The sequence below is a fragment of the Eptatretus burgeri genome, chromosome 1 (genome assembly GCF_056783735.1).
Source record: "Eptatretus burgeri isolate ZD-2024b chromosome 1, Ebu_testis_v1, whole genome shotgun sequence".
NCBI lineage: Eukaryota > Metazoa > Chordata > Myxini > Myxiniformes > Myxinidae > Eptatretus > Eptatretus burgeri.
Window position 1 is genome coordinate 152,183,171 of NC_140961.1, and position 22,826 is coordinate 152,205,996.

The 22,826-nt window shown below is 41.1% G+C and overlaps 1 long non-coding RNA gene across 1 annotated transcript in view; it reads right to left on the reverse strand.

Moving 5' to 3' along the window:
- Positions 1–219: 219 nt before the first annotated feature.
- Positions 220–22,826, reverse strand: part of LOC147035765 (uncharacterized) — a 76,247-nt gene continuing 53,640 nt past the window's right edge. Inside the window, exon 3 of the long non-coding RNA XR_015062641.1 lies at positions 220–2,708. This is a non-coding gene — a long non-coding RNA (uncharacterized LOC147035765). The remainder of the gene's footprint in view (positions 2,709–22,826) is intronic.

Below are 22,826 nucleotides of genomic sequence, written 5' to 3' on the forward strand. Positions count from 1 at the left end.
GATGATGCAATTTAATTGTCTTTCTTGGGATTGAACAATCAGAAAAACTTTCTAAAACGGATTAATTTTATTATCTCATCATATTCACCATAATTTAAAAAATGGAATCCTGTAGTGCGATTGCTAATGTGCACCATGCAGTGTATAATAAGACAAAAAATGTAGTTATCCATTTTCTAAAGAAACCCTTAACCCTTTGAACCCTGGCGGCCATTTTACCAACCGCTATTCAAACCTCCATACACCCAAGCGGTCAGATTTTTCTACAGAGGGCCCCAGTCCAAGGAGCCAAAAGTCCAAGGAGCTCAGGGTTCAAAGGGTTAAAAAGTTTGACCCAACAGATTTTTCTGTATTTGTTTTGTTTTGTCTGCCAAGGTGCATACATACAACATACAAAGCTCAAGGAGCTGTGTGGCCTGCTTTTGGCACTTGTGAAGGCAGGAACACACATGCTGCAGAAATGACTGTCTTTAAACTTTTGTTATGCACTTGCCAGTTTGACAACACAAGCTGCAAGCCAGACTTGAATAATCAATACTGCTCGTGCAATTTTCACACACCAACAGTTGCATTATGTGTGGAGTTGTGAATGTCCTCCCCTTGCATTGGTAATATACAAGGAAACACAAGGAAATTAGGCACAAGTGGAGGACATTCAGGCCATCATGCCTGCAACACATCAACACCACACTAATTTATCAACACAAGATCAATTAAGAAAATGCCAAATGTTTTTATATTTTATTTGTGTTTATTGTGTTGTTTTTGTTGTTGTTTTTTTCCAGGAGGGAGGGCATGGGCTTGGGTAAAAAACACACAACATCAACCACACAACACCCCTTGATGAGACCCCCACCAATAGCACTCTGCTCACATGCACACAATCACCCATCAATGCTCAAGCTAACGAAAATTCCTGCCAACATCCCTGTACCTCTCCATCTCCATAACTTCCAGGTACCTATCTAATTCCAATTTAAACTTATCTACTGTTTCTACTGCCACTACCTTTCCAGGAAGGCCATTCCATGCATTGACTTATCTTTGAGTAAAAGGCCGCTGCCTTACTACCGTCTTTACTCTCCTCTTCTTTACTCTCAGGCTATGGCCCCTGGTCCTATATGATATGAATAATGATGTGTCTTTTGCAGAGAACATTATTTTTGTCCATTGGATTCATGCAACTTCAGCTCAGCTCCGTGTTGTTTTCAAAACATGACTTGGCGCTTTCAAACAGCTTCAAGTGTTTTTTTTTTGCATACATGGTTAAGGCACCTACGTCGGATTGTCGGCCTGTCCAGGGTTGTGCCCAATAACCCGGGAGACTGCTTCGGCAGGACCGATGCTCTGTACAGAGTATGGTTTATAAAATCATATATGCAATGGGATAGATGGTTAAGGCTCATGAAAGAGTGAGAGCAGAATGTAATTACACAAAATGGAAATGGGGAAACGCCAAAAGCAGAGTAGAAGTGAGATTGAGATCAAGTGGAGTGGGAAAAGGACACATGGGGTAAACAAGCTGCACAACAGCTAAATGAAACATGGCAAGAAGAGGAAGGGGATAGTGGGGATGATACAAAAAAAGAACAAACCAACTGACAACGAGCAAACGAAAAGAGGTGAAGGAGAGTGGGAAAATATACTCACCAGGAATAATGCAGTGCTTGGGAATGGGGTCATTTGGTGTCATCGAGATCATGACTATAGGTGGGGGATGACCCGTGATAGTGGAGAGCAGCTGTGTTGAAGACCTAGAGGAAACAATGGAACTGACCAGATTGTGGAAGTTGGTTCCACAGCTGAGAGAAAAGGAATAACAAATGAATGGAGGTGTGCCATGAGTATGGATTTTGGTTTTTATTCAGCCAATTATCATTTTCAGAATCTGTGCAGTCACCCATCAATGTTTTTTTTGGAAAAAAAATTATCACTACGTAATGGACTGACAAGATGGCCCTGAGGTCTGCACACTTGCTTCTAAACTGTCTAGCCTGGGTTCAAATCGTGACCCAGCTACAAACTCTCATCTTGGTGTTTCATAAGTGGGGTGATTCATCAATATGTGTGTCGTACGTTGGATGGATGCTAAACAGGTGCCTTGTCTGCCAGCATTAATTTGTGGACATTGAAGATCCCATGGTGTCCTTTGTGAAGAGTAGGTGAGTTCTTGCTGGAACTCTGGTTAAATTCCAAATTCCCACCCAAACCTGCAGAGGGCATTGCATCAGCACCACATTTGTGTGCTCAGCCAATAAAGCTACCTCACAGTGTTGTGCTGCATGTGAAGGAAGATCATTATGTAATTCAGAAGCTTGATTGTGTGAGCGCAAAGCAAGCCGTTATGAATCTCTCTTCATCATCTTGAATTTAAACTGAATGTTGTTTTTTGTACACAATGTTGAAGCTGGTAGAGGAGCTTGAACAAGGAATGTCTCAGGATGTCACAGAAGAAAATGAACAGTAGAAAGAGAGTAAGGGGGTTGGGGGAAGAGAATGCACCAACAGTAGGGATCCGCCCATCCATCCATTGGGACCATACTCTGCAGAGTGTTGGTGTTGCTGAAGCAGTCTCCTTGGCAGAGATGAGGGACAACATAGAGGGAGACTTGAAGAAATAAGGGATGTAGTAAAAACGGAGGCTTGGATGGAGGGGATGCAGGGAGTGAATGTGATGCATGGATCCCCAAACTGTCAGGTAGGAAAATCTGGAAAACAAGACACAAAGCATCAGAGCAGTGACAGGATTTGCATGCTGACCAGTTGAGGCCTGTGCGAATATGCCCAACATTCACAAGGATACAACAAATTCAATGATATACTACAATGAAGTGCATTTAAACACGGAAAATTAGACAAGAACCCAAAAAGATAGAGAAAGACATGACGGATCTGGTTGGGAAAACTTAGCTAGCTCAAGAAAGAGGAGCTGCTCGACCCAACATTCAACGTGCTCTGACACAGGACTGGAAGTGAATGAATCTTCTTTGGATAAAAAAAAAAATCATATGATTGAAGGTGTAAAGTTCAATGTACATTTAAAAAATGTATTTTATATCTCAGTGTTTCAAAGATAAGAGCATTGTATTCAGGCAATGTATGATTTTATATACAAGGAATTTAATGTTTTATATTCAGGTAATGTATGATTTTATCGACAGGAAATTCATTGTTTTATATACAGGTGATCTAATGTTATATATTCAGGCAATATATTGCTTTCTATTCAGGTAATGCAATGTTTTATATGCAGGTAATTCATTGTTTTGTATTCAGGTTATGTAATGTTTTATAGTCAGGTAATGTAATATATTATATACAGGTTATGTAATGTTTTATATACAGGTGATCTAATGTTATCTATTCAGGTAATATATTATTTATATGCAGGTAATATATTGTTATATACACAGGTAAGGCATTGTTTTATATTTAGGTAATGCAATGTTTTACATACAGGTGATCTAACGTTTTATATACAGGTAATGTAATGTATTAAATACAGGTAATGTAATGTTTGAAATGCAGATAATGTAATATTGTATATGCACGTAATGTAATGTTATATATGCAGGTAATGTAATGTTTTATATACAGTTAACGTAATATTATATATGCAAGTAACGTCATGTTTTATATACAGGTAACGTAATATATTATATGCAGGTAATGTATTGTTTTATATATAGGTAATCTACTGTTTTATATTCAGGTATCATAATGTTTTATATACAGGTAATGTAATATATTATTTACACATAATGCAATGTTTTATATACAGGTAACATAATATATTATATGCAGGTAATGTATTGTTTTATATACAGGTAATGTACTGTTTTATATTCAGGTCCCATAATCTTTTATATACAGGTAATGTACTGTTTTATATTCAGGTACAATAATCTTTTATATACAGGTAATGTACTGTTTTATATTCAGGTCCCATAATCTTTTATATACAGGTAATGTACTGTTTTATATTCAGGTACAATAATCTTTTATATACAGGTAATGTACTGTTTTATATTCAGGTCCCATAATCTTTTATATACAGGTAATGTACTGTTTTATATTCAGGTACCATAATCTTTTATATACAGGTAACATAATATATTATATGCAGGTAATGTATTGTTTTATACACAGGTAATGTACTGTTTTATATTCAGTTAACGTAATATTATATATGCAAGTATCGTCATGTTTTATATACAGGTAACATAATATATTATATGCAGGTAATGTATTGTTTTATATACAGGTAATGTACTGTTTTATATTCAGGTATCATAATGTTTTATATACAGGTAATGTAATATATTATTTACAGGTAATGCAATGTTTTATATACAGGTAACATAATATATTATATGCAGGTAATGTATTGTTTTATATGCAGGTAACGTACTGTTTTATATTCAGGTCCCATAATCTTTTATATACAGGTAATGTACTGTTTTATATTCAGGTCCCATAATCTTTTATATACAGGTAATGTACTGTTTTATATTCAGGTCCCATAATCTTTTATATACAGGTAATGTACTGTTTTATATTCAGGTACAATAATCTTTTATATACAGGTAATGTACTGTTTTATATTCAGGTCCCATAATCTTTTATATACAGGTAATGTACTGTTTTATATTCAGGTACAATAATCTTTTATATACAGGTAATGTACTGTTTTATATTCAGGTCCCATAATCTTTTATATACAGGTAATGTACTGTTTTATATTCAGGTCCCATAATCTTTTATATACAGGTAATGTACTGTTTTATAACCAGGTACCATAATCTTTTATATACAGGTAACATAATATATTATATGCAGGTAATGTATTGTTTTATACACAGGTAATGTACTGTTTTATATTCAGTTAACGTAATATTATATATGCAAGTATCGTCATGTTTTATATACAGGTAACATAATATATTATATGCAGGTAATGTATTGTTTTATATACAGGTAATGTACTGTTTTATATACAGGTAATGTACTGTTTTATATTCAGGTATCATAATGTTTTATATACAGGTAATGCAATCTTTTATATACAGGTAACATAATATATTATATGCAGGTAATGTACTGTTTTATATTCAGGTCCCATAATCTTTTATATACAGGTAATGTACTGTTTTATATTCAGGTCCCATAATCTTTTATATACAGGTAACGTACTGTTTTATATTCAGGTCCCATAATCTTTTATATACAGGTAATGTACTGTTTTATATTCAGGTCCCATAATCTTTTATATACAGGTAATGTACTGTTTTATATTCAGGTACCATAATGTTTTATATACAGTTAAAGTAATATATTATTAACAGGTAATGTAATGTTTTATATACAGGTAACATAATATATTATATGCAGGTAATGTATTGTTTTATACACAGGTAATGTACTGTTTTATATTCAGGAACCATAATGTTTTATATGTAGGTAATGTATTATTACCCTCAACAAAGGAGAGGGTATTGCATTTGGGTCTGCTTGTTTGTGTGTCTGCACAGAACTTTAGACTTTTACTCCGCAACTGCTTGTCGGATTGAGACAAAATTTTCAACAATGTTGCAACTACACACTGCGGGCCAGGCTTGGAGGAACGCAATGCTCAAGTTCCCCAGTAAACACGAGGGGAATCACTTGACTACAGGTGATGCTCAAATTCCCCCTCACAGATTCCTCGCACATTGGCCCCCTTGTCCACCCTCAGCACACGTATAGTTTTATGTTGCAGCTCCCTGAACAGCTCAGCTCTGCCATTCCATCCATCCATTGGTACCATACTCTGTGCAGAGCATGAGTGTTGTCTAAGCAGTCTCCTTGGCTATTGGGCACAATCCTAGTCAGATCGCCACTCCGACACAGGAAAGCAGCAAGCTGGCACTCATTTTGTCGAGCTCGGGAAGGATGTCAGGCAGATTCAACCCCACCTGGAATTAATTCAACAGCCGAGTGGGATTTGAACTCAGGATCCTAGGACCCCCAGCCCACCACCCTCACCATTAAGGCAACACCAAGCAAAACTCTGCCATTAAGTGCAATTAAGCCTGGCCCTATGTCTCTGGTCAATGTTTTCCAGTGCCCCTTGAGAGACAAAATTCTTCTTCGCTCTACGTTGAGTTCCATGAACTCAACTGGCAACATGAAGGATGGTGTTGTGGTTTAAAATAACTCGACCATCGGAGCGACAACTAATGTAGAATGTTGTGATGATAAGTCTGATGTCATAGGTCACGTGGTGTGGCAGCAATGTTGGAAAAACTGAAAAACTTTGGACCTTTGTATCTCTGAAGCAGAACCAAGGAAAAAACTTGAGACTTAGCACATGGCCAGTGCTCCTCATGGGGAATGTGACTTTTTTATGACATCAGAGGTTCCCTCATTAGGACGTCATAATTGCAGATGGAGAACGATACAACAAAAGCCGGAGGAGCTCCTTGTGAGCCAATGGCCATCCATTTGTTGTGCCCAACTGTGTCTGCAGACATCCTCTGGCATATAGGTTACTTTTTTTGAGGAGGTTGGTGGCAGGATTTGCACTCCGGCCACTGTAAAACACTTCATTCTGCAAAACACACAAATGTAAGGAAATCTGAAAATCAACTCATTGGGAATAGTTCCTGTGCTGCAGCCCTTTGCAGGGCAGCTCACCAGATGACAGGATTGGGCAAATCCTTGGGACCCCTATGCCTTGATGATTGGAGGAAATCTACAGGGTAAAACTCCAGGGTCAGATTGCAGTGGTGTGTGGCGGAATAGTGCTGAGGTGTCATCCACCAGACGGTGGTCTCCTTGGCTTAAACTGCAGCAGTGTCTTTGGGTGGGTGCCTGGAATATCCTAGCTCGAAGAGAGGATGATCACCTGTCTGTTGTAATCTAAGCTCAAGCTTTTGAACATAGGTATTGCAGCACTCTCTGCGGTTCGGAGACTGGATAGTGGTGAGTTCATGGCTGTTGGTGACACTACCATTATATGGTCGCTCTGATGGTTACCTTACCCATGTAATTGCTGTAAATTTGTCTAATAAGCTTATTTATGATAATTGAGGTAACACCGGTCAACGAGCATATTATAAGAATAAGGATTCATCACTCCTTGGGTGTCATTTCACTGGTCTCTGTATGTGCTCCAACTGAGGAGAGTGATCTCACCATGAAGGATGCATTCTATGCCACGCTCGATTCTGTGGTTGATCAGTGCCCCAGGTGAGATAATCTTCTCATCTTGGGAGATTTCAATGCATCGGCTGGAACTTATAGGGATGGTTATGAGACATGTGTCGGTCCCCATGGGTCTGGAACTTTGAATCAGAATAGTACTAAGTTCCTTGACTTTGCAAGAAGTCATGTTTTAAGTGGGCTAATTCATGGTTTCAGCACTCACAGGCTCATCGCTGGACTTGGTATTCCAATGCTAGTGGTGTGGCAAACGAGATTGACCACATGCTTGTTGATGGTCACTGGAGGATGATTCAGAACTGCAGGGTCTAATGGAGTGCTCTGTTTCTCAATACCAACCACAGCCTTGTGGTCGCAACTCTGAAGTTTCAGCTTAAATCCGGGAGAATGGTACCATCCCAGCATAGGCCGGATTTCGGCAAGCTCAAGGATAAGTGGGAAGCTGAGGAGTTTGTAAACAGGCCGATTGGAGATTTTTTTTTTGGGGGGGGGGTGGTCTGGGTGCTTTGGGGAATCCTGAAGAGTTGCTGGGTGTCTTCAAGACCACCGTGGAAGAAATATAATTATATGCATGTATTTTCAACTATATTCACTTGTTCAATTGTTACTTTATAAATTTAATTTTTGTAGTCGAGTGCTCCCTCGCTATATTGCGGTTCACTTTTCGCGGCTTCACAACATTGCGGGTTTTATTTTATTTATTTAAAATTAAAATTTATTATTTTAATTATTTTTAAGTAAAATATACTAAAAATAAAGGCCTGGTCACACCTTGACGTTTTAGCCAACGTATGCCGATTTTTGAATTTTTTTTCTAAAACGCTGGCACACGTTGAATACGTTATGGGTAAGTTTTGATAACATTGAGAGCACGCTGAAAAACGCTGCCATACATTGTTGTACATTGGCTTTAAACGTTGTACTTTTTGGTTGTCCAATTTTTTCATGCTTGAAATTTCACGACGTATGCCGGCGTATGACTCACACGTTCCGCTACGCTGGCCACAAGTTGTATGCACGGTCTGCGATCGTTGACAGACGTCAACACATGCTACTTGTAAGTTAATCATAAGTTGAGACATGCCGAGGTAATGTTTAGCATACCCGAAACTTATTTCTAACCTATGATTAACGTGTTGTTGGCACGTTACGCAATCGTTGCCACACATCGACAGACGTTACTTTTAAGTTACTCATAGGCTGAAAGACGTCGGTATAATGGATCGTCCTTGCGTCAGCGTCCACGGCCACGGCCAGGACACTTATTTGCAGCATTCTTCAAACTTTTCTTCGGCATGACGAGGATGTTCACACTTCGATATCTAGCTTGGCTATGATTCCAATTGTCCATCGGCAACGTCTATTTAAAATAGTCGAATTTGAGCGTTTTAACACGTTCAGAAGAAACGCTTCAAATTTCAAAACCCCAGCGTCAAAAAACAAAGGCGAGTGAAAGCAATTCAAATCCTTCATTGTAAACAATGAAAATAGCTGAGTGGTACCGTTTAAAGGTCGTTGAGTGTAAAAAAATCCAATTGTTGAGCGCAAACGTCTACTTTCAATAGTGGAGATGCAGCCATTTAAATCGTTGAGTTTATCATTTAAATCTTTAAATCGTTAAACGCAAGGACGATCCATCATAACCCACACCCTCCCCCTCACACTCACCTACTACTGGCAACATGAACAAACTACTACTAATACTAATACTAATACTAATACTGATACTGATACTGATACTGTTACTGCTGACATGGACATCGACTCAAAAAGGACTCGAAAACACTGTTGGGTTCCCCTTTTATGAGCAGAATTTTTATATACCAATTCCCAAAACCGCTGGGAACACATCTTGATATGGCAGTTGTAAGCTAGAAACACGTTAATTTTTTTTTTTTGTCGACCGGAAGACGTCAATGGAATACGTCTACATCCGTCGATGTGTGTTGGGACTACGTAAAGAATTGGTTCAAAGCACGTCAAACATAAGTTAGAAATAAGTTTCGCGTAAAAACGACATTACCGCGACGTGTTTCTACTTATGAGTAGCTTGTAAGTAGCCTTTGTGGACGTGTGTAAGCGTCCACATATCGTGTGTAAAACTTATCCCCATCGCATGCGGAATGTGTGTCATACACCGAGTACGTCGTAAAATTTTGAACATGTTTAAAATTTCTTGACGTACTCTACTTACTACGACGTATGATAGCGTACTTTAGCGTTGTACTCATGTATACCAAACTTACTCATACCGTATTTGACGTGCCCCAACGTTTTAGACACATTTTTCTTAGGTCGGCATACGCTGGCAAGATCGCCAAGGTGTGACCGCGATGTTGTCACTTCCATTTCTACGGCAGTTATGATTCGAATCGTTGTGCATCAGCCTTTTAATAGGCTACGTCACGACATCGTCGGCGATGCGTGCAACGCGCTATGCCTAAGTTAGACTATCGTTGGGCATCGGTTGTGTAGGCCGACAACAGGTTCAGCATTCGTTGGTATAAGTTATCTATAACACAACGAAACGTTCTGTGTCCGTTACCAATGCGTTATACATAAGACCAAGTCGCTATGAATACGTTCGAATCTTTAAAAAAAAAACATCAAAAGTTCAACGTAAGCCAGCGTTTTACATACATTTTAATACGTTGCCATCGCTGGCTAAAACGTCAAGGTGTGACCGGGCCTTAACATTATATAATAGTAACAAACAAATTAAAGTTAAAATATATATATATATATATATATATATATATATATATATATATATATATATATACATATATATATATATATATATATATATATATATATATATATATTTATATGTACATTATAAAAAGAATATTAAATCGAAAGTAAAATAAAACTACGTAGTGGTGTAGTGGGCTTGTACTAAAAAAAAAGAGAGACGCTAGCGTATGGAAAACGGAGTACAACTGCGGCTGCTTCTGCCCAGGTGAGATCGTACTCGGCACGCTATTGGCTGCTGGTTGGGAGGCGGCCAATCAGACCAAGTCTGCGAGCGAGGAAAAGGAAGACGAACAAGATGAAATGGGGGCTGAAGAAGAGGAGGTTCGTCTAACACTCGATCGTCTTGCAACGATAGTCAGAATGGGCAAGGAGCTCGAACAGGTCATTCAAGAGTGGGACCCACAGATGATGCGGTCATTGGAATTCAGCAATGGGCTTGATTCGTTAATGTCCGTCGATAAAAACCTGCTTGCCAGAAGAAGAAGCAGAACCAGCAAATACCCATAACTATGTTCCTCGTAAAATAAAAAAAGAGGTTACGTCTATGCCTTCGCCTATGCCTAGGCCTACACCTGCACCTTCATCCGAGCCTATTCATCCGAATTTTTTTTTAAATAACTGATTACATTATGTGGGGAAGGATAATAAGAGTGTGTGGATGCTGTATAATGGTTTAAAATACGTTTAAAATGTGTTTAAATATATTTAAATAATAAAATAAATATGTGGTTTCTGCTTCGTGGATTTTCACCTATCGTGGGTGGGTCTGGAGCGCATTAACAGCGAGAGGTGAGGGAGCACTGTATAGTCCAATTGGCTGTCAATAAAGTTTCCCTTTTCCCAAAAGTATTTTGACCTACATGTTGATATAGAACAGCAGGCATTTTCTGGGGAAATGGTCAAAATAAAATCCAGAAGAGATGTAGGACAGTTGACTGAGATATGGGTCATTAAGTTGACAGATGGAGTCAGTCCCAATGAGTTGCAGAAATCATTTGCTGAAATGACATGGCAGGAATGAGAGGTACCCAGACCTCGCCAACTGGCAGGATGGCAATTTAAGTCACCACATATAAGGAAGAGAGAGTTTGGATGAGTGGATAGAAGTTGGTCCATGTTTTCAGCGAGCAAGATGTAAATGGAGTCATCACTGTCTGGTGGATGGTACAACACAAATAAACAAGAGGTGGGAGCAGAGGGGAAGCCATAACCACAGGTATTCCTGGGGGTGTTGTGGAATGAGGGCAGTGCATAGAGAGTGAGGATTAGAGTTTCTGATAAAGAGAGCAACTCTGCAGCGAACATAAGGCTCAGGTCGAAGAGCTGAGGAAGAAGTGGAAGAAGCAGTAACCAGGGAGAGAAACCAAGGAGTCAGAGATGTTTTGAAGGAGTAAAGTTTCTGTTGAGCAGATTATGTCTGCTTTGTCAGTGGCAGCCTCTCTGGAGAGATCAGTCATGTTTAGAGTGAAGGCGTCGGATGTTTGAGGTCCACACTGTTAAGTAAGTGGGAGGGGAAGAGGCTTTGGTTGCAGGGGAGGGGGTAGGATGAGGGAGGAGAGGTGGAGGTAGGGAGAGTTGACTGTGGGTAGGAGATTGCAGAAGACCTAGGGGAGAGCGTCGGATGGGTAGGAGGACAAAGGGCGAGGTGGTGAAGGGATGAGTCATAGTCGGGAGAAATAAGAGAGGGGACATAGGAACGTAGGAGGTTGGAGGAGGTGGGGGAATGAATTGGAAGAGAGAGGGAGCTGTGGATAAGGCAAGGAATGATACAGAACCGGATGTGTACATCAACTTGGAAGACAATGGAGAGAACAAATTAATTTATAAAATCATGGCTCGTGACAGGAATGAGGATGGTAAGGATATGAATGAGGTATGGGGATAGGATAATGAAGGATGTTGGTGGGAGGCTAGTGATAGAGAAGGGGCAGTATTTAAATTAAAGCAGGCTATTTCAAAGAGATGGTGAACTTGGAAGGAAGCATTAGCTAGATGGAGCTTCAGTATTATCAAGAGGTTTAGTGAAGATCATGGAGGAGGAGGTGTGGACAGCATTGAAGAGGATGAAGAAGGAAAGAGCACCAGGCATTGAAGAGGTTGTACAGAGATGCTAATTGCATCAGTTGAAGTAAGAGTCAGTTGTATGACTAGGTTGTTGAATCTGCTGGGTTCAATTCCAGAGAATAGGGCTAATTGTGTTAATGTTGAAGAGGATGGGTGATGTTCAAGATCTGGGAAAGTACAATCATTACTGAAAGGGTGGAGGAGCTCCTTGTGAGCCAACGGCCATCCATATCTAGTGCCCAACTGTGTCTGCGGACATCCTCCTGCAGTTGGGTCACTTCTTATTAGGAGGTTGGTGGCAGGATTTGCACTCCGGCCACCATAAAACCCTTCATTCCGCAAAACGCAAAAACGCAAAAAATCTGAAAACCCACTCCGTGGGAGTACCTCCTGTGCAGCTTCCCTTCGCAGGGCAGCTCACCGGATGACGGGATTGGGGCAACGCCTTCGGGACCCCCAATCTTTGATAGGAGGGAAACCACGGGGTAACATCCCTGGGTCAGATCGCGGGAGAGTGTGTTGGAGTGGTGCTGAGGTGTCGTCCACCAGACGGCAGTCTCCTTGGGTTAACCTGAGGTGGTCCCTTCGGGTGGGTGCCTGGAATGTCCGATCCCTAAGAGAGGATGATCACCTGTCTCTGTTATCATCTGAGCTCAAGCGTTTGGACATCGGGATTGCAGCTCTCTCTGAGGTTCGGAGACCGGATTGCGGCGAGATAATGGTGGGTGGTTACACCTACTATTGGTCTGGTCGCTCTGATGGTTACCATACCCAAGGAGTTGCTGTAGCTGTGTCCAATAAGCTGACCCCAATGATAATTGAGGTAACACCGGTCAATGAGCATATTATGAGATTAAGGATTCGTCACTCCTTAGGTGTCATTTCCCTGGTCTCTGTTTATGCTCCGACTGAGGCGAGTGATCTCACCGTGAAGGATGCATTCTACGCCACACTCGAGTCTGTGGTTGATCAGTGCCCCAGACGAGATACACTTCTAGTCTTGGGGGATTTCAATGCATCGACTGGAACTGATAGGGACGGTTATGAGGTGTGTGTTGGTCCCCATGGGTCAGGAACTATGAACCAGAATGGCACTAAGTTCCTTGACTTTGCAAGAAGTCATGGACTTAGGGTGGCTGGTTCATGGTTTCAGCGCCCACAAGCTCATTGCTGGACTTGGTATTCCAACGCTGGCGGTGTGGCAAAGGAGATTGACCATGTCCTCATTGACGGTCGTTGGAGGATGATCCAGAACTGCAGGGTCTACCGGAGTGCTCAGTTCCTCAATACTGACCACAGGCTTGTTGTAGCAACTCCAAAGCTGCACCTTAAATCCTGGATAATGGTACCATCCCAGCCGAGGCTGGATGTTGCCAAGCTCAGGGATGAGAGAGTAGCTGAGGAGTTTGCGAACAGGCTGAGTGGACACTTGGGGGTCTGGGTGCTTTGGGGGGTCCTGAAGAGTTGTGGAGCGCCGTCCTTGATGTTGCCGGTGGATGCCTTGGAGCTCACCGCAGGGCAAAGAAGAATTTTGTCTCTCAAGGGACATTGGATACCATTGACCAGAGTCGCAGGGCCAGGCTGAAAAGCAGAGCTGAGCTGTTCAGGGAGGTGAGACGTAAAACTGTAGTGCACTGAGGGTTGACAAGGAGGCCTATGTGCGAGGAATCTGTGAGGGGGTAGAGCATCACCTGTGGACAGGTGATTCTCGTCCCGCGTACAGGGGAATTCGCGCATTACGCTCATCCAAGCCCATCCCTCGGAGCACTACAGTTCGAGCAGAGAGTGGTAGGCTCTTGACAGTGGAGTCTGAAGTGAAGGCCCGCTGGGCCGGTTACTTTGAGCGGTTGTACCAGGCTGATCCCCAAACTGTCGAGTTGGACGTCAAGGGTGTTACAATCCCTGTTGCTGACCCTCAAATCAACTGTGGTCCACCTACGCTTGTGGAAACATGGGCTGCGGTGAACCAGTTGAAACGGGGCAAAGCTCCAGGGATCTGTGGCATCCATGCCGAACTTCTCAAGGCTGGTGGAAATGCTGCACTCGTGTCGTTGCATGCAGTTTTGTGCTCTGCCTGGAACACAGGCATCATCCCAACTGACTGGAAGAGGGACCTTGTTGTCCCTCTCTGGAAAGGGAAGGGTGATTGCCAAGACTGCAACAACTACCGAGGGGTGACGCTGCTCTCAGTGCCGGGCCAGGTCTTTGCTCGGATAATTATCGTTAGGGTTTGCCACCATCTGCTTGAGCACCAGCGTCCAGAGCAGTAAGGCTTTATACCAAAGAGGTCAACGATTGACCGTATCCTTGCACTTCGTGTCCTCACCGAACGCAGATGAGAGTTTCGGCAGGGGCTGCTTGCAGCCTATGTTGATCTCTGTAAAGCGTTCGATTCAGTGAATCGGGATGTCCTCTGGAGGATTCTTGGTCTTCGTGGGGTGCCACCAAAACTGATCGATCTGATGTCTAAACTCTACTCTGTTACTGAGAGTGCTGTGAAGTGTGGTGGTACCATCTCTGACTTATTTCCAGTTGTTACTGGAGTTCGTCAGGGATGTGTACTTGCCCCCACACTTTTCAGCACTTGTATGGACTGGATTCTAGGGAGGATGTCGGAGAGATCAAGTTGCGGTGCGTCATTTGGGAATGTCAAGATCTCGGACCACGACTTTGCAGATGATGCAGTCATCTTTGCGTAGACTTTAGACATCCTCTTGGGGCCCCTCGAGGTGCTGAATGAGGAGTCGGAGCCGTTGGGATTACGGGTTTCTTGGGTCAAAACTAAGATCCAGGCTTTCGGTGACATCTTGGATGCTGCTGTCCTGTCTGTGTCTGTTTGTGGTGAGGATGTTGAGGTCGTGGAGAGATTCACTTACCTTGGCAGTGATATTCATGTCTCTGCTGGCTGCGAGTCAGAGGTCAATAGACGTCTGGGTCGGGCCTGGGGAGTCATGGATTCACTGGATCATGGGGTGTGGCGCTGCCGGTACCTGTGTGGGAGGACGAAAGTCCGTGTCTTCAGGTCCTTGGTACTTCCAGTCTTGCTCTATGGGTGCGAGACTTGGACTCTGACCAAGGATCTGAGACGGAGACTTAATTCCTTTGGTACCAGGTCTCTTCGGAGAATCCTTGGCTATCGCTGGTCGGATTTTGTGTCCAACGAGCGGTTGCTGAGAGAGACTCGGATGAGATTTGTTACCTGCATAGTCCGTGAGCGTCAGTTGCAGCTGTATGGACATGTGGCTCGTTTTCCTGACTCTGATCCTGCTCACCAGATTCTCTCAGCGAGGGAGTCTCATGAGTGGAGGAGGCCAGTGGGTTGACCACGTGCCTCATGGTTGCAACAGGTTGACCATCATCTCAAGGAGATGGGGATGGGCCTGGCATCTGCCTGGGTGATGGCCAGACGGAGGCCCCTGGAGTACCGGCGGAAAGTCGACGCAGCGACGTGCTGTTCTGGCACATGCTCCAATACCTGACCTGACCTGACAATCATTACACTCATACATCATGTCATGAAGGTACTGGAGAACGTTCTGGATGAGAGCATAAGGAAGAGTATGGAAATGGAGATTAGCGAAGAGAAAAAGGGTTTCAGAAAGGATAGTGGGATGTCAAATGGGATGTTCCGTCTGAGAAATCCCGTGGAGAAGAAGTCGGAAGTGCATGGTGAAATGGCATTGGGATTTGGTGACCTGGAGAAGGCCCATGACACTGTCCTGATTGAGATAGTGATGGTGACACTGAGAGTTAAAGTGGTCACTTACTTTAGTGGAGCTCGGTTGGAAAGTTGCGTCATTGTGAGCCTTGTATCTTGTAATTTTCATCTCTTTGGACCAATCAGAGTACATCTTGACATTATTAAATTTATGACTGTTGAAGGCGTAAAATCATTGGCGCTATAGTGGCTGCTTACCATCCCGAAATATTTATCTGCAGACTAAGACATTGTTGGGACAAATGTGTATGTGTAACAGGGGAATACATTGATTAACAGTTAAGTTCAATTTTTCTGTTCTTTGTTTATTCTAAAATACATAGTTTCTTCAATATTAAAACATCATCCTCTTTTAAAATTGGAATTTCCAACAATCTGTGCAAAGGAGCTTATTTGTTTTATTTGATCGCATTGGATAAAAAAATGATCAATACAAACTTAAAGCCCATTTATGCAAATGAATATAAACAATTACAAATCCAGGAAAAAAATTCGAAAGGGTCCACCAATAATATTTCCCCCAAACATGCAATGATCAGCAAAAATAATTATTAAGAAATATTTTAATTCGTGTCTAAAATTAAAATAACAAATCGATGATCACAAATGAAATACACAACTGAACATGCAAACTTCATGTTGATACAGTGACACCACTATGTGCTTTGCTCTCTCTCTATCAAGTGCAGCCTGTGGCTGCTGGCTACATCATTGGTTGGGATTGAGCTATGCCGCTGATGCAGTGTCACCCTCACCAGTGCACTGGCACTCATTTTGCCGACATCGGAAGGATGACAGGCCGAGATGAGAGGTTGAGTTAACCTCCTGGTGTATTAATTCAGCGGCCCAACGGTGCTTGAACTCAGGACCCTAGGATCCCAAGCCTCCACCCAAGCCACTAAACCAACATCAGGCTACGTTTGCTTTACTGATTATAATTAAATCACACAATTGTGGTAATCTGTGTTTGTAACAATCACAAACATCTATTTGGAAAACTGTCATTAACATCAAGGTCATCATTGTTGCATTATGTAGATATTAATTTTCAAAAGGTTAGTGTTTTTTTATTTGCCTTTATTAAAAGATAACACGTTTGGGAGAGGAGAATTTAGAAAATATATAATTTGGTCTTTCGGGTATTTTAAATATAATTTGGGGGTTCGGATTCACTCAGCATGTGATCAAACCCAGTGTATTTAATAGTTCAGCTGTAGAGAATCTTGTCTCACTCCAGGAAGAGCTTGTGAAACATGGAGAGATCCACCAAGATGAAGTTGCTTGCATCTTATTGTGTTTTCCTTCCCTATTTCATCATATTTTTGTCACCATTTGCATCGCCGTTATTTCAGTTGGAGTTTTATCATTCGGACACAGCTTTGTGCAATGCAGGTGAAGAGAAAGTTCGACGCAGAGTTGTTTTTCCTGGAGATGTCATGATCGGTGCTCTTTTCCCATTGACTGGCACACAAGAAGAGGGACTGTCTCTTCGGGAGAATCCCCAATTGAGTGCTTGTATCAAGTAAGTATGATTTATCATGATTCAAGTTCAATAAACAGAACATAGTTTGTACTTTACTTTTGTCATTGCGTTGTTGCACTTGTTGGGCAAAGTGTCTGAACATTGTTCATTGGATGCCTTCATTAATATCATATTTTTTTTGAGCAAAAATATCCTTTTTCGCTCCATCTGCTTCACAAATCCTCATCTTCTCTTTGCTCCCAACACCAGAGGCACTCACATCTGTCTTATCACCTCTTCTCCACCTGCTCTTTGTCACTACATTTAGCGAATACTTCAGGTTCATTCCCTTTCTCAACGATAAAATTGTTATATGAAACATATCTTCTGAAAAACCCACTCAATCCCCATGCTTCATTCACTTTCTTTCATTCAACAACCTTCTCGTTTCATTTCTTTATTTAATGTTGTTATTTTCTTGTGACATTATACATAAAGGAAACACAATAAAATATCATAAATGATGATGATATTCCATATTATTGGATATTTTACTGTAATTATTCCAACGTTTTGTGTTTATAGTGCATCCATATGTCCTCAAGACATAAGGTATTAAGGAAGTTTGTAAAGTTTCGAAAAACACTAATGTGTTCAACATTCCTTTGGATTGTGATTAAAAATAAGATTTTGTTGAGACAAGCCTCACAAGTCGAGTTTTTGGCATCTTTGAAGTAAATACTTTGCTGTATTACCTTATATGAGCATGTGTAGTAATGTTACAATAATCACCTTTAACTCTAGTTTTACCAAACAATTGTTCAAGAACCCTTAATATTAGGAGTTCTTATGACATCACAAGATGATAAAAACATTTTACTTCCAGCAGTTTATGACCACTTGCTATTCGATCTCTAACATTTCAATGCTTTCAGGAGATACTTTCAATTGTTTTCGTGGTTTTTTTGTTGTTCATGGAAATTAATGGGTATGTGCAAATTATTAATCGACATACATTGTATTTCATGTAAGGGAACAACTAACAGAACATTAATTTGCATTTTTCAAAACTGTTATTTCAATCAACTTCCAACAATTTTTCTGCTTTGTTTATTTTGTGATGTGAATCGCTTAAGTCGCTGGAGTGTTAATCGGACACTTTCATCGACTGAACTGTAAAGAGCAGGGTATCTGAAGTATATTATCCATTGGCTTAATTGCTTTTCTTTTTGAATTATTTATTGTGATTTATTGATGTGCAAGAATACATATATATTTATTGCCTATTTGTTGATCAACTTGATGTGCAAGAATACATATATATATATATATATATATATATATATATATATATATATATATATATATATATATATATATATATATATATATATGTATATATACTTTGTGGGGCGTAAACAGACATATATAAATAAAAAATATGCAAGCACACGTTTGTAAATAGAAGGAACATAAATACACACACGTGTAAAAAGACAGTGTGGGCAAATGGTATGTGTGAAACGAAGGAACCTCATGTTGCCAATAAAATAGTCTCAAAATGTAATATTGCATAATGGTTGGTGGCATCGCTTGCTCCAGGAAGGTCGAGGCTCATGGAAGTCATTCATTTCATCATCACAAAATGTTTTATAGGAGATTAAGGATTATCAAAACATCAGAATAAATATTTTAATTATATTATATTTTTTATAATGGATCAGAATTATTATATTCCTCGTGTTTAAATTACACTTGGTGAAATAAAGTTATTCTTCTTCTTCTTCTTCTTTTCTTCTTCTCTTCTCAATATTTTGTTTTGAAAAATTTATGAATCATATTAAATTTTTGTGTAATAAAATATGCATGTAAAATATTTAAAAATCGTTTCCAATTTAAGTATAAGCTCTGGCTTTAGCTCCCACTATGTAAAAGGAACAGGTTTTCTTTCAGGAGGCAATGCTATGTATTTGAATCGGCACAGCTGAATTTTATCAAATTCATCAAATCACCGATATTTTTACCTCTGCTAACGAAGGTGGACAGAGGTTACGTTTGCACGCCTATCTGTTTGTCTATCTATCTGTATGTCTACCTGTCTGTGAGCTGGTTATCTTAAAAAGTTATGTACGGGTTCAGACAACATTTGGTAAACAAGTTGTGTGTGTGACAAGGACGAATTGAATTGATTTTGGTGAAGATCCCTATTCGGATGCAGACACGATAATTTTTAAAGTGATTCTTCACCATTGAGAGATGGAGCCAAAAATTATATGTCGCATGACTACTCAAAACGTTATGGAAGGATTCGGTGGAAATTTTCTGGAAAGGTTGGGTGTCTGCCGTGGATGAATCAATTCCATTTTGGTGAAGGTCTGGATCCAGATACGAGAATTCTTTTTAATTTTTTAGCTCTGCCTCCGAATGTGGGCAGGGGTTAGGTTTTCATCCCCGTCTGTCTGTCTGATTGCAAGCATGATATCTCAAAAAGTTATGGACGAATTCGAAAAAATTTGCTGGACAGGTTGGGTGTGTGATAAAGATGAATTGATCACATTTTTGGTGAACATCCAGATCCACATACTGGAATTTTTCAAGTGATTCTTCACAATTGTGAGATGTGGCCAAAAACGATATATAAAACAAGCAATGGATGGATTATAACAAAATATATTGGATGATTTGAGACCACAACAAGCCGATTAGATTTTTGTTCAGATCTGCATTCAGATCCAGCCTATTACTGTCTCTACAACTATTGAGCAGATTTGCTTGTTTAGATGTTGCTGTAAAATTGGTTTTGATGTTAATAATACTTCTTTACATTTTTATGTTTCAGATCATTTCTTGTAAAATTCACATAGGGAATTATGACATAATTATGATATGTTTACATTTAACTTGAAATGTATTCACCACAGGTTCAGTGAAAGGCGTTTCCGCTGGTTTATGGTTATGGTGTTTGCAATAATTGAAATAAATAATAATTCCACACTGATCCCAAACACCACACTTGGATATGTCATGTATGACACGTGCTTAACTACAAACAGACTCGTGAATGCAACTTTAACCTTTCTTGGCAAATCAAGGCAGGACACTCCTGTAGATTCCTGCACACCCCAAGTCATTATTGGAGAAGCTCGATCAGGGTTTTCAAGTATCGTTTCTCGATTTATAAGCCTTTATCACATACCACAGGTGAGCACGTTTTTGTACTATTTTGAATGGCTGTAAAAGTGATATAAAGTGAAATATTTCGGTGAAGTTTATAAATGACGTTAAGTCGATAAATGTATATATTTGCATTAACGGGCATGGAGATAGTCTTGAGAAAGATCGATTGAAAAACGTCCAGTTTGGTTCTTTCCAATTTGGGCTATGCAATGTATATACGAGGTTTGGGATTGGTTGGTGTCGACAAAGTGCATGTCGGTGAAATAGAAAGAGTCGTGGGTGGGATTATGTCATATAAATTATGATAATCCATCCATATAATAATCGTTGAAGAGGCTGCATTGCATGTTGACAGAAAAACATCAAAATAAAACTTCACCGATTTCTCCAAGTATTCCTTTGTTACACGTGCACACTTTTCATGTTATTGTGATTCTCTATGTACAGTATACATCTTTGGGATGAGGAGGTGCATATTAAGGAAACTTGCCTTTACATCTTTACAATTACTAAGCTTTTTTTTTTTTTTTTTTTCTTTTTTTTTCTGTATACCTTGGTCGAGGCTCGTATGAGAGCTAACACACAACTCACAGCAAGGAGGCATGAGACAAGAGGGGCGGGAGTGGAAGGGACAAAACATTGGGGAACAGACACAGGTGAACTGTGGAAGGGAGAGGGATGGGGATGGGACGGGGAACATGGCGAGGAGAAGATGGACATTACAGGGACTTTCAGGAAGGAAAGCAGGAGAATTGAAGGAAGTGGGCCCGGGTGGATTATCGGGGGTAGAAAAGATCGAGGATTTGGATGGGGGAAGACAAGAGGTGGTGGTGAACAGCTGTTTTGAAAGCCTGGAGGGAAGAATGGGAAAGAATAGAGTGAGGAAGTTTATTCCAAAGGCGGGAAAAAAGAGGAATGAAAGAGTGAAGATGAGCAGTGATTCGTGATTTTGGTAGTTTTACCAGAAGAGGGTTGTTGGCGGACCTTGAGCGCCCTGTGGAAATGTGGTTGGGACAAATCGCAGAGAGAGCAGGGGGGGCAAGGCTGGAGAGGAGTCGGTAGAAGACAGAAAGACCACCGACCAACCTGCGGTGATTGAGTGAGAGGCCCAAAGACTCAGCTTCATTGCGGGAGATGCCAATGAACTTAAAAGCCCTGGTTTCGACAGCGTGAAGTCGAGAAAGGTGGGAGGCAGGAGCACCAGCCCAGAGGGGAGAGCAGTACTCCATCAGGCTACGGACAAAAGCTTTGTAAGTGGTCAGGAGCTCAAGAGGGCCGAGGAAGGACTTTGCACGACAGAGGATTCCCAGTCGGCGACTGGCTTTTGAGGCAAGGTTGGAAATGTGACTTTCCCAGGAAAGGTCATGGCAGATAGTGAGACCCAGAAGCTTGAAAGAAAAGACTTCTTCCAGAGGATTGTTGAGAAAGTGGATGGGGGGGGTTTGTAAACGGTCCTTTCGAAGAGACATAGTGAGAGTGTGAGATTTGTCTGGATTGAAAGACATGTTCCATGTGTTGGACCAGTTTGTGATTTTATCCAGATCTGCAGTGAGCGAAGAAGCTGCTGCTTGCCGGTCTGAGGGATGACAGATGGTACGGCAGAGGGTGGAGTCATCGGCAAAGAGAAATAGAGGATTTTCCAGAGAGTCCGAGAGATCATTGATGAAAACCAGAAAGAGAACAGGGCCCAGAACGCTACCTTGAGGAACTCCAGCCTGCACAGGAAGAGGGGATGAAAGAACTCCATTTAGGGCCACACGTTGACTGCGACAGGAGAGGAAGTCTGCGAGCCATGAGTGGAGATGGCCTTGAATACCATGAGAAGAGAGTTTGGTGAGTAGGGCAGGGTGCCAGACTGTGTCAAAAGCACGTGATATGTCCAGGGATACGGCTCGGATTTCCTGTCTGGCATTGAGGACCTCCATCCATTGATGGGAGAGCAGAAGCAGCATATCCAGGGTAGAGTGACCTGGTCTGAAACCAAATTGATGATTGGAAATCAAGCCATTGGAGAAGAGGAAGGATTTCATGTCTGAAGCGATGATGGATTCCATAACCTTGCTGATGATTGGGAGAAGGCTGATTGGTCTGTAGTTACAGGGATCTGTTTTTGCACCTTTTTATGCAGGGCAGTGATGTTAGCAGATTTCCAAGCAGATGGCAGATGACCTTGGGAAAATGAGAGGGTGAATAGAACAGAGAGAGGGTGAGCAAGAGCAGAAGAGCAGGCTTTGAGGACACGTGGGCTGATGCCGTCTGGACCGGTTGCAGAATCTGACTCGAGGTTTGAAAGCAAGCTCTCCACCTTGTCAGGAGAAAAGGATACAGAGTCCAGGGACAGTTGGGTGCGACTGGGTAAAGTGGGTAGAGATAGTGATGGGTTTGGGACACAAGATTTAGCTGCAAACACCGAGTTTAGACATTCAGCTTTATCACGTGTGGAAT